Below are 14,285 nucleotides of genomic sequence, written 5' to 3'. Positions count from 1 at the left end.
GTCTCTGTATCCTCTCATGCATAGACCGTCTCTGTATCCTCTCATGCGTACACTCTCTCTGTATCCTCGCATGCATACACTGTCTTTGTACCCTCTCATGCATACACTGTCTCTGTATCCTCGCATGCATACACTGTCTCTGTATCCTCTCATGCATACACTGTCTCTGTATCCTCTCATGCGTACACTCTCTCTGTATCCTCGCATGCATACACTGTCTCTGTATCCTCTCATGCATACACTGTCTCCTCGCATGCGTACACTGTCTCTGTATACTCGCATGCGTACACTGTCTCTGTATCCTCTCATCATACACTGTCTCTGCATCCTCGCATGCATACACTCTCTCTGTATCCTCTCATGCATACACTGTCTCTGTATGCTCTCATGCATACACTGTCTCTGTATCCCCTCATGCATAAACTCTCTCTGTATCCTCTCATGCATACACTGACTCTGTAGCCTCTCATACTTACACTGTCTCTGTATCCTCTCATGCATACACTGTCTCTGTATCCTTTCATGCATGCACTGTCTCTGTAACCTCTCATGCGTGCACTCTGTATCCTCTCATGCGTACACTCTCTCTCTATCCTCGCATGCATACACTGTCTCTGTATCCTCTCATGCATACACTGTCTCTGTATCCTCTCCTGCATACACTTTCTCTGTATCCTCTCATGCATACACTGTCTCTGTGTCTTCTCATGCATACACCCTCTCTGTATCCTCTCATGCGTACACTCTCTCTCTATCCTCGCATGCATGCACTGTCTCTGTATCCTCTCATCATACACTGTCTCTGCATCCTCGCATGCATACACTCTCTCTGTATCCTCTCATGCATACACTGTCTCTGTATGCTCTCATGCATACACTGTCTCTGTATCCCCTCATGCATAAACTCTCTCTGTATCCTCTCATGCATACACTGACTCTGTCGCCTCTCATACTTACACTGTCTCTGTATCCTCTCATGCATACACTGTCTCTGTATCCTTTCATGCATGCACTGTCTCTGTAACCTCTCATGCGTGCACTCTGTATCCTCTGATGCGTACACTCTCTCTCTATCCTCGCATGCATACACTGTCTCTGTATCCTCTCATGCATACACTGTCACTGTATACTCTCATGCATACACTATCACTGCATCCTCTCATGCATACACTGTCTCTGTATCCTCTCATGCGTACACTCTCTCTGTATCCTCTCATGCATACACTCTCTCTGTATCCTCTCATGCGTACTCTGTCTCTGTATCCTCGCATGCATACACAGTCTCTGTATCCTCTCATGCATACACTGTCTCTGTATCCTCTCATGCGTACACTGTCTCTGTATCCTCGCATGCATACACTCTCCCTGTATCCTCTCATGCATACACTCTCTCTGTATCCTCTCATGCAAACACTGTCTCTGTATCCTCTCATGCATACACTGTCTCTGCATCCTCTCATGCATACACTGTCTCTGTATCCTTTCATGCATGCACTGTCTCTGTAACCTCTCATGCGTGCACTCTGTATCCTCTGATGCGTACACTCTCTCTCTATCCTCGCATGCATACACTGTCTCTGTATCCTCTCATGCATACACTGTCACTGTATACTCTCATGCATACACTATCACTGCATCCTCTCATGCATACACTGTCTCTGTATCCTCTCATGCGTACACTCTCTCTGTATCCTCTCATGCATACACTCTCTCTGTATCCTCTCATGCGTACTCTCTCTCTGTATCCTCGCATGCATACACAGTCTCTGTATCCTCTCATGCATACACTGTCTCTGTATCCTCTCATGCGTACACTGTCTCTGTATCCTCGCATGCATACACTCTCCCTGTATCCTCTCATGCATACACTCTCTCTGTATCCTCTCATGCAAACACTGTCTCTGTATCCTCTCATGCATACACTGTCTCTGCATCCTCTCATGCATACACTGTCTCTGTATCCTCTCATGCGTACACTCTCTCTCTGTCCTCTCATGCGTACACTCACTCTGTATCCTGTCATGCAAACACTGTCTCTGTATCCTCTCATGCATACACTGTGTCTGTATCCTCTCATGCATACACTGTCTCTGTATCCTCACATGCATATATTGTCTCTGTATCCTCTCATGCATACACTGTGTCTGTATCCTCTCATGCATACACTGTCTCTGTGTCTTCTCATGCATACACTCTCTCTGTATCCTCTCATGCGTACACTCTCTGCATCCTCGATTGCATACACTGTCTCTGTATACTCTCATGAATACACTGTCTCTGCATCCTCTCATGCATACACTGCCTCTGTATCCTCTCATGCGTACACTCTCTCTGTATCCTCGCATGCATACACTGTCTCTGTATCCTCTCATGCGTACAGTGTCTCTTAATCCGCTCATGCATACACTGTCTCTTTATCCTCTCATGCATACACTGTCTCTGAATCCTCTCATTCATACACTCTCTCTGTACCCTCTCATGCGTACACTCTTTCTGTATCCTCTCATGCACACACTGTCTCTGTATCCTCGCATGCATACACTGTCTCTGTACCTTCTCATGCATACACTGTCTCTGTATCCTCTCATGCACACACTGTCTCTGTATCCTCTCATGCATACACTGTCTCTGTATCCTCGCATGCATACACTGTCTCTGTATCCTCTCATGCATACACTGTCTCTGTATCCTCGCATGCGTACACTGTCTCTGTATCATCTCATGCATACACTGTCTCTGTATCCTCGCATGCATGCACTGTCTCTGTATCCTCTCATCATACACTGTCTCTGCATCCTCGCATGCATACACTCTCTCTGTATCCTCTCATGCATACACTGTCTCTGTATGCTCTCATGCATACACTGTCTCTGTATCCCCTCATGCATAAACTCTCTCTGTATCCTCTCATGCATACACTGACTCTGTAGCCTCTCATACTTACACTGTCTCTGTATCCTCTCATGCATACACTGTCTCTGTATCCTTTCATGCATGCACTGTCTCTGTAACCTCTCATGCGTGCACTCTGTATCCTCTCATGCGTACACTCTCTCTCTATCCTCGCATGCATACACTGTCTCTGTATCCTCTCATGCATACACTGTCTCTGTATCCTCTCCTGCATACACTTTCTCTGTATCCTCTCATGCATACACTGTCTCTGTGTCTTCTCATGCATACACCCTCTCTGTATCCTCTCATGCGTACACTCTCTCTCTATCCTCGCATGCATGCACTGTCTCTGTATCCTCTCATCATACACTGTCTCTGCATCCTCGCATGCATACACTCTCTCTGTATCCTCTCATGCATACACTGTCTCTGTATGCTCTCATGCATACACTGTCTCTGTATCCCCTCATGCATAAACTCTCTCTGTATCCTCTCATGCATACACTGACTCTGTCGCCTCTCATACTTACACTGTCTCTGTATCCTCTCATGCATACACTGTCTCTGTATCCTTTCATGCATGCACTGTCTCTGTAACCTCTCATGCGTGCACTCTGTATCCTCTGATGCGTACACTCTCTCTCTATCCTCGCATGCATACACTGTCTCTGTATCCTCTCATGCATACACTGTCACTGTATACTCTCATGCATACACTATCACTGCATCCTCTCATGCATACACTGTCTCTGTATCCTCTCATGCGTACACTCTCTCTGTATCCTCTCATGCATACACTCTCTCTGTATCCTCTCATGCGTACTCTCTCTCTGTATCCTCGCATGCATACACAGTCTCTGTATCCTCTCATGCATACACTGTCTCTGTATCCTCTCATGCGTACACTGTCTCTGTATCCTCGCATGCATACACTCTCCCTGTATCCTCTCATGCATACACTCTCTCTGTATCCTCTCATGCAAACACTGTCTCTGTATCCTCTCATGCATACACTGTCTCTGCATCCTCTCATGCATACACTGTCTCTGTATCCTCTGATGCATACACTCTCTCTGTTTCCTCTCATCATACACTGCCTCTGTATCCTCTCATGAACACTCTGTCTCTGTATCCTCTCATGCGTACACTTTCACTCTATCCTCTCATGCGTACACTCACTCTGTATCCTGTCATGCAAACACTGTCTCTGTATCCTCTCATGCATACACTGTCTCTGTATCCTCTCATGCATACACTGTCTCTATATCCTCACATGCATATATTGTCTCTGTATCCTCACATGCATACACTGTCTCTGTATCCTCGCATGAATACACTCTCTCTGTATCCTCTCATGCATACACTGTCTCTCTATCCTCTCATGCATACACTCTCTCTGTATCCTCTCATGCATACACTCTCTGTATCCTCTCATGCATACACTGTCTCTGTATCCTCTCATGCATAAACTCTCTCTGTATCCTCTCATGCATACACTGTCTCTGTAGCCTCTCATACGTACACTGTCTCTGTATCCTCTCATGCATACACTGTCCCTGTATCGTCTCATGCATGCACTGTCTCTGTAACCTCTCATGCGTGCACTCTGTATCCTCTCATGGGTACACTCTCTCTGTATCCTCGCATGCATACACTGTCTCTGTATCCTCTCATGCAAACACTGTCTCTGTATGCTCTCATGCATACACTGTCTCTGTATCCTCTCATGCATACACTGTCTCTGTGTCTTCTCATGCATACACTCTCTCTGTATCCTCTCATGCGTACACTCTCTGCATCCTCGATTGCATACACTGTCTCTGTATACTCTCATGAATACACTGTCTCTGCATCCTCTCATGCATACACTGCCTCTGTATCCTCTCATGCGTACACTCTCTCTGTATCCTCGCTTGCATACACTGTCTCTGTATCCTCTCATGCATACAGTGTCTCTTTATCCGCTCATGCATACACTGTCTCTTTATCCTCTCATGCATACACTGTCTCTGAATCCTCTCATTCATACACTCTCTCTGTACCCTGTCATGCGTACACTCTTTCTGTATCCTCTCATGCACACACTGTCTCTGTATCCTCGCATGCATACACTGTCTCTGTACCTTCTCATGCATACACTGTCTCTGTATCCTCTCATGCATACACTGTCTCTGTATCCTCTCATGCATACACTGTCTCTGTGTCTTCTCATGCATACACTCTCTCTGTATCCTCTCATGCGTACACTCTCTGCATCCTCGATTGCATACACTGTCTCTGTATACTCTCATGAATACACTGTCTCTGCATCCTCTCATGCATACACTGCCTCTGTATCCTCTCATGCGTACACTCTCTCTGTATCCTCGCATGCATACACTGTCTCTGTATCCTCTCATGCATACAGTGTCTCTTAATCCGCTCATGCATACACTGTCTCTTTATCCTCTCATGCATACACTGTCTCTGAATCCTCTCATTCATACACTCTCTCTGTACCCTCTCATGCGTACACTCTTTCTGTATCCTCTCATGCACACACTGTCTCTGTATCCTCGCATGCATACACTGTCTCTGTACCTTCTCATGCATACACTGTCTCTGTATCCTCTCATGCACACACTGTCTCTGTATCCTCTCATGCATACACTGTCTCTGTATCCTCTCATGCGTACACTCTCTCTGTATCCTCGCATGCATACACTGTCTCTGTATCCTCTCATGCATACACTGTCTCTGTATCCTCGCATGCGTACACTGTCTCTGTATCATCTCATGCATACACTGTCTCTGTATCCTCGCATGCATGCACTGTCTCTGTATCCTCTCATCATACACTGTCTCTGCATCCTCGCATGCATACACTCTCTCTGTATCCTCTCATGCATACACTGTCTCTGTATGCTCTCATGCATACACTGTCTCTGTATCCCCTCATGCATAAACTCTCTCTGTATCCTCTCATGCATACACTGACTCTGTAGCCTCTCATACTTACACTGTCTCTGTATCCTCTCATGCATACACTGTCTCTGTATCCTTTCATGCATGCACTGTCTCTGTAACCTCTCATGCGTGCACTCTGTATCCTCTCATGCGTACACTCTCTCTCTATCCTCGCATGCATACACTGTCTCTGTATCCTCTCATGCATACACTGTCTCTGTATCCTCTCCTGCATACACTTTCTCTGTATCCTCTCATGCATACACTGTCTCTGTGTCTTCTCATGCATACACCCTCTCTGTATCCTCTCATGCGTACACTCTCTCTCTATCCTCGCATGCATGCACTGTCTCTGTATCCTCTCATCATACACTGTCTCTGCATCCTCGCATGCATACACTCTCTCTGTATCCTCTCATGCATACACTGTCTCTGTATGCTCTCATGCATACACTGTCTCTGTATCCCCTCATGCATAAACTCTCTCTGTATCCTCTCATGCATACACTGACTCTGTCGCCTCTCATACTTACACTGTCTCTGTATCCTCTCATGCATACACTGTCTCTGTATCCTTTCATGCATGCACTGTCTCTGTAACCTCTCATGCGTGCACTCTGTATCCTCTCATGCGTACACTCTCTCTCTATCCTCGCATGCATACACTGTCTCTGTATCCTCTCATGCATACACTGTCACTGTATTCTCTCATGCATACACTATCACTGCATCCTCTCATGCATACACTGTCTCTGTATCCTCTCATGCGTACACTCTCTCTGTATCCTCTCATGCATACACTCTCTCTGTATCCTCTCATGCATACTCTCTCTCTGTATCCTCTCATGCATACACTGTCTCTGAATCCACTCATGCGTACACTCTCTCTGTATCCTCGCATGCAGACACTGTCTCTATATCCTTTCATGCATACACTCTCTCTGTATCCTCTCATGCATACACTCTCTCAGTATCCTCTCATGCATACACTCCCTGTGTATCCTCTCATGCATACACTCTCGCTGTATCCTCTGATGCATACACTCTCTCTATATCCTCTCATGCATACACTCTCTCTGTATCCTCTCATGCGTACACTGTCTCTGTATCCTCTCATGCCTACACTCTCTCTGTATCCTCTCATGCATTCACTGTCCCTGTAACCTCTCATGCATACACTGTCTCTGAATCCACTCATGCGTACACTCTCTCTGTATCCTCGCATGCAGACACTGTCTCTATATCCTTTCATGCATACACTCTCTCTGTATCCTCTCATGCATACACTCTCTCAGTATCCTCTCATGCATACACTCCCTGTGTATCCTCTCATGCATACACTCTCGCTGTATCCTCTGGTGCATACACTCTCTCTATATCCTCTCATGCATACACTCTCTCTGTATCCTCTCATGCATTCACTGTCCCTGTAACCTCTCATGCGTACACTCTCTCTGTATCCTCTCATGCGTACACTCTTTCTGTATCCTCTCATGCATACACTCTCTCTGTACCCTCGCATGCATACACTGTCTCTGTACCCTCTCATGCATACACTGTCTCTGTATCCTCTCATGCATACACTGTCTCTGTACCCTCTCATGCATACACTGTCTCAGTGTCCTCTCATGCGTACACTCTCTCCGCCTCCTCGCATGCATACACTCTATCTGTATCCTCGCATGCATACACTCTCTCTGCAACCTCTCATGCATACTGTCTCAGTAACCTCTCATGCGTACACTCTCTCTGTATCCTCTCATGCGTACACTGTCTCTGTATCCACTCATGCATAGACTGTCTCTGTATCCTCTCTTGCGTACACTCTCTCTGTATCCTCGCATGCATACACTGTCTCTGTATCCTCTCATGCATGCAATCTTTCTGTATTCTCTCATGCATACACTGTCTCTGTATCCTCTCATGCATACACTGTCTCTGTATGCTCTCATGCACACACTGTCACTGTATCCTCTCATGCATACACTCTCTCTGTATCCTCTCATGAATACACTCTCTCTGTCTCCTCTCATGCATACACTCTCTCTTTATCCTCTCATGCATACACTGTCTCTCTATCCTCTCATGCATACACTCTCTCTGTATCCTCTCATGCATGCACTCTCTCTGTATCCTCTCATGCATAAACTGTCTCTGTACCCTCTCATGCAGACACTGTCTCAATGTCCTCTCATGCGTACACTCTCTCTGCCTCCTCGCATGCATACACTCTATCTGTATCCTCGCATGCATACACTCTCTCTGCAAACTCTCATGCATACTGTCTCAGTAACCTCTCATGCGTACACTCTCTCTGTATCCTCTCATGAGTACACTGTCTCTGTATCCTCTCATGGATAGACTATCTCTGTATCCTCTCATGCATAGACTTTCTCTGTATCCTCTCATGCATACACTGTCTCTGTATCCTCTCATGCATACACTCACTCTGTATCCTCTCATGCATACACTCTCTCTGTATCCTCTCATGCATACACTGTCTCTGTATCCTCTCATGTGTACACTCTCTCTGTATCCTCGCATGCATACGCAGTCTCTGTATCCTCTCATGCATACACTGTCTCTGTATCCTCTCATGCGTACACTGTCTCTGTATCCTCGCATGCATACACTCTCCCTGTATCCTCTCATGCATACACTCTCTCTGTATCCTCTCATGCAAACACTGTCTCTGTATCCTCTCATGCATACACTGTCTCTGCATCCTCTCATGCATACACTGTCTCTGTATCCTCTGATGCATACACTCTCTCTGTTTCCTCTCATCATACACTGCCTTTGTATCCTCTCATGAACACTCTGTCTCTGTATCCTCTCATGCGTACACTCTCTATCCTCTCATGTGTACACTCACTCTGTATCCTGTCATGCAAACACTGTCTCTGTATCCTCTCATGCATACACTGTCTCTGTATCCTCTCATGCATACACTGTCTCTGTATCCTCACATGCATATATTGTCTCTGTATCCTCACATGCATACACTGTCTCTGAATCCTCGCATGAATACACTCTCTCTGTATGCTCTCATGCATACACTGTCTCTTTATCCTCTCATGCATACACTGTCTCTGTGTCTTCTCATGCATACACTCTCTCTGTATCCTCTCATGCGTACACTCTCTGCATCCTCGATTGCATACACTGTCTCTGTATACTCTCATGAATACACTGTCTCTGCATCCTCTCATGCATACACTGCCTCTGTATCCTCTCATGCGTACACACTCTCTGTATCCTCGCATTCATACACTGTCTCTGTATGCTCTCATGCATAGACCGTCTCTGTATCCTCTCATGCGTACACTCTCTCTGTATCCTCGCATGCATACACTGTCTTTGTACCCTCTCATGCATACACTGTCTCTGTATCCTCGCATGCATACACTGTCTCTGTATCCTCTCATGCATACACTGTCTCTGTATCCTCTCATGCGTACACTCTCTCTGTATCCTCGCATGCATACACTGTCTCTGTATCCTCTCATGCATACACTGTCTCTGTATCCTCGCATGCGTACACTGTCTCTGTATCCTCTCATGCATACACTGTCTCTGTATCCTCGCATGCATACACTGTCCCTGTATCGTCTCATGCATGCACTGTCTCTGTATCCTCTCATGCATACACTGTCTCTGTATCCTTTCATGCATGCACTGTCTCTGTAACCTCTCATGCGTGCACTCTGTATCCTCTCATGCGTACACTCTCTCTCTATCCTCGCATGCATACACTGTCTCTGTATCCTCTCATGCATACACTGTCTCTGTATCCTCTCATGCATACACTGTCTCTGTATCCTCTCATGCATACACTGTCTCTGTGTCTTCTCATGCATACACCCTCTCTGTATCCTCTCATGCGTACACTCTCTGCATCCTCGATTGCATACACTGTCACTGTATACTCTCATGCATACACTATCACTGCATCCTCTCATGCATACACTGTCTCTGTATCCTCTCATGCGTACACTCTCTCTGTATCCTCTCATGCATACACTCTCTCTGTATCCTCTCATGCATACACTGTCTCTGTACCCTCTCATGCAGACACTGTCTCAATGTCCTCTCATGCGTACACTCTCTCTGCCTCCTCGCATGCATACACTCTATCTGTATCTTCGCATGCATACACTCTCTCTGCAAACTCTCATGCATACTGTCTCAGTAACCTCTCATGCGTACACTCTCTCTGTATCCTCTCATGCGTACACTGTCTCTGTATCCTCTCATGGATAGACTGTCTCTGTATCCTCTCATGCGTACACTCTCTCTGTATCCTCGCATGCATACACTGTCTCTGTATCCTCTCATGCATGCAATCTTTCTGTATTCTCTCATGCATACACTGTCTCTGTATCCTCTCATGCATACACTGTCTCTGTATGCTCTCATGCATACACTGTCTCTGTATCCCCTCATGCATAAACACTCTCTGTATCCTCTCATGCATACACTGACTCTGTAGCCTCTCATACTTACACTGTCTCTGTATCCTCTCATGCATACACTGTCTCTGTATCCTTTCATGCATGCACTGTCTCTGTAACCTCTCATGCGTGCACTCTGTATCCTCTCATGCGTACACTCTCTCTCTATCCTAGCATGCATACACTGTCTCTGTATCCTCTCATGCATACACTGTCTCTGTATCCTCTCATGCATACTGTCTCAGTAACCTCTCATGCGTACACTCTCTCTGTATCCTCTCATGAGTACACTGTCTCTGTATCCTCTCATGGATAGACTATCTCTGTATCCTCTCATGCATAGACTTTCTCTGTATCCTCTCATGCATACACTGTCTCTGTATCCTCTCATGCATACACTCACTCTGTATCCTCTCATGCATACACTCTCTCTGTATCCTCTCATGCATACACTGTCTCTGTATCCTCTCATGCGTACACTCTCTCTGTATCCTCGCATGCATACGCAGTCTCTGTATCCTCTCATGCATACACTGTCTCTGTATCCTCTCATGCGTACACTGTCTCTGTATCCTCGCATGCATACACTCTCCCTGTATCCTCTCATGCATACACTCTCTCTGTATCCTCTCATGCAAACACTGTCTCTGTATCCTCTCATGCATACACTGTCTCTGCATCCTCTCATGCATACACTGTCTCTGTATCCTCTGATGCATACACTCTCTCTGTTTCCTCTCATCATACACTGCCTTTGTATCCTCTCATGAACACTCTGTCTCTGTATCCTCTCATGCGTACACTCTCTATCCTCTCATGTGTACACTCACTCTGTATCCTGTCATGCAAACACTGTCTCTGTATCCTCTCATGCATACACTGTCTCTGTATCCTCTCATGCATACACTGTCTCTGTATCCTCACATGCATATATTGTCTCTGTATCCTCACATGCATACACTGTCTCTGTATCCTCGCATGAATACACTCTCTCTGTATCCTCTCATGCATACACTGTCTCTCTATCCTCTCATGCATACACTCTCTCTGTATCCTCTCATGCATACACTCTCTGTATCCTCTCATGCATACACTGTCTCTGTATCCTCTCATGCATAAACTCTCTCTGTATCCTCTCATGCATACACTGTCTCTGTAGCCTCTCATACGTACACTGTCTCTGTATCCTCTCATGCATACACTGTCCCTGTATCGTCTCATGCATGCACTGTCTCTGTAACCTCTCATGCGTGCACTCTGTATCCTCTCATGGGTACACTCTCTCTGTATCCTCGCATGCATACACTGTCTCTGTATCCTCTCATGCAAACACTGTCTCTGTATGCTCTCATGCATACACTGTCTCTGTATCCTCTCATGCATACACTGTCTCTGTGTCTTCTCATGCATACACTCTCTCTGTATCCTCTCATGCGTACACTCTCTGCATCCTCGATTGCATACACTGTCTCTGTATACTCTCATGAATACACTGTCTCTGCATCCTCTCATGCATACACTGCCTCTGTATCCTCTCATGCGTACACACTCTCTGTATCCTCGCATTCATACACTGTCTCTGTATCCTCTCATGCATACAGTGTCTCTTTATCCGCTCATGCATACACTGTCTCTTTATCCTCTCATGCATACACTGTCTCTGAATCCTCTCATGCATACACTCTCTCTGTACCCTCTCATGCGTACACTCTTTCTGTATCCTCTCATGCACATACTGTCTCTGTATCCTCGCATGCATTCACTGTCTCTGTACCTTCTCATGCATACACTGTCTCCGTATCCTCTCATGCATACACTGTCTCTGTACCCTCTCATGCATACACTGTCTCAATGTCCTCTCATGCGTACACTCTCTCTGCCTCCTCGCATGCATACAATCTATCTGTATCCTTGCATGCATACACTCTCTCTGCAACCTCTCATGCATACTGTCTCAGTAACCTCTCATGCGTACACTCTCACTGTATCCTCTCATGCGTACACTGTCTCTGTATGCTCTCATGCATAGACCGTCTCTGTATCCTCTCATGCGTACACTCTCTCTGTATCCTCGCATGCATACACTGTCTTTGTACCCTCTCATGCATACACTGTCTCTGTATCCTCGCATGCATACACTGTCTCTGTATCCTCTCATGCATACACTGTCTCTGTATCCTCTCATGCGTACACTCTCTCTGTATCCTCGCATGCATACACTGTCTCTGTATCCTCTCATGCATACACTGTCTCTGTATCCTCGCATGCGTACACTGTCTCTGTATCCTCTCATGCATACACTGTCTCTGTATCCTCGCATGCATACACTGTCCCTGTATCGTCTCATGCATGCACTGTCTCTGTATCCTCTCATGCATACACTGTCTCTGTATCCTTTCATGCATGCACTGTCTCTGTAACCTCTCATGCGTGCACTCTGTATCCTCTCATGCGTACACTCTCTCTCTATCCTCGCATGCATACACTGTCTCTGTATCCTCTCATGCATACACTGTCTCTGTATCCTCTCATGCATACACTGTCTCTGTATCCTCTCATGCATACACTGTCTCTGTGTCTTCTCATGCATACACCCTCTCTGTATCCTCTCATGCGTACACTCTCTGCATCCTCGATTGCATACACTGTCACTGTATACTCTCATGCATACACTATCACTGCATCCTCTCATGCATACACTGTCTCTGTATCCTCTCATGCGTACACTCTCTCTGTATCCTCTCATGCATACACGCTCTCTGTATCCTCTCATGCATACACTGTCTCTGTACCCTCTCATGCAGACACTGTCTCAATGTCCTCTCATGCGTACACTCTCTCTGCCTCCTCGCATGCATACACTCTATCTGTATCTTCGCATGCATACACTCTCTCTGCAAACTCTCATGCATACTGTCTCAGTAACCTCTCATGCGTACACTCTCTCTGTATCCTCTCATGCGTACACTGTCTCTGTATCCTCTCATGGATAGACTGTCTCTGTATCCTCTCATGCGTACACTCTCTCTGTATCCTCGCATGCATACACTGTCTCTGTATCCTCTCATGCATGCAATCTTTCTGTATTCTCTCATGCATACACTGTCTCTGTATCCTCTCATGCATACACTGTCTCTGTATGCTCTCATGCATACACTGTCTCTGTATCCCCTCATGCATAAACACTCTCTGTATCCTCTCATGCATACACTGACTCTGTAGCCTCTCATACTTACACTGTCTCTGTATCCTCTCATGCATACACTGTCTCTGTATCCTTTCATGCATGCACTGTCTCTGTAACCTCTCATGCGTGCACTCTGTATCCTCTCATGCGTACACTCTCTCTCTATCCTAGCATGCATACACTGTCTCTGTATCCTCTCATGCATACACTGTCTCTGTATCCTCTCATGCATACACTGTCTCTGTATCCTCTCATGCATACACTGTCTCTGTGTCTTCTCATGCATACACCCTCTCTGTATCCTCTCATGCGTACACTCTCTGCATCCTCGATTGCATACACTGTCACTGTATACTCTCATGCATACACTATCTCTGCATCCTCTCATGCATACACTGTCTCTGTATCCTCTCCTGCGTACACTGTCTCTGTATCCTCTGATGCATACACTCTCTCTGTTTCCTCTCATCATACACTGCCTTTGTATCCTCTCATGAACACTCTGTCTCTGTATCCTCTCATGCGTACACTCTCTATCCTCTCATGTGTACACTCACTCTGTATCCTGTCATGCAAACACTGTCTCTGTATCCTCTCATGCATACACTGTCTCTGTATCCTCTCATGCATACACTGTCTCTGTATCCTCACATGCATATATTGTCTCTGTATCCTCACATGCATACACTGTCTCTGTATCCTCGCATGAATACACTCTCTCTGTATCCTCTCATGCATACACTGTCTCTCTATCCTCTCATGCATACACTCTCTCTGTATCCTCTCATGCATACACTCTCTGT

Source organism: Scyliorhinus torazame, chromosome 8 (genome assembly GCF_047496885.1).
Source record: "Scyliorhinus torazame isolate Kashiwa2021f chromosome 8, sScyTor2.1, whole genome shotgun sequence".
In the NCBI taxonomy this organism is placed as follows: domain Eukaryota; kingdom Metazoa; phylum Chordata; class Chondrichthyes; order Carcharhiniformes; family Scyliorhinidae; genus Scyliorhinus; species Scyliorhinus torazame.
Note: the sequence above shows the minus strand (reverse complement) of the source record.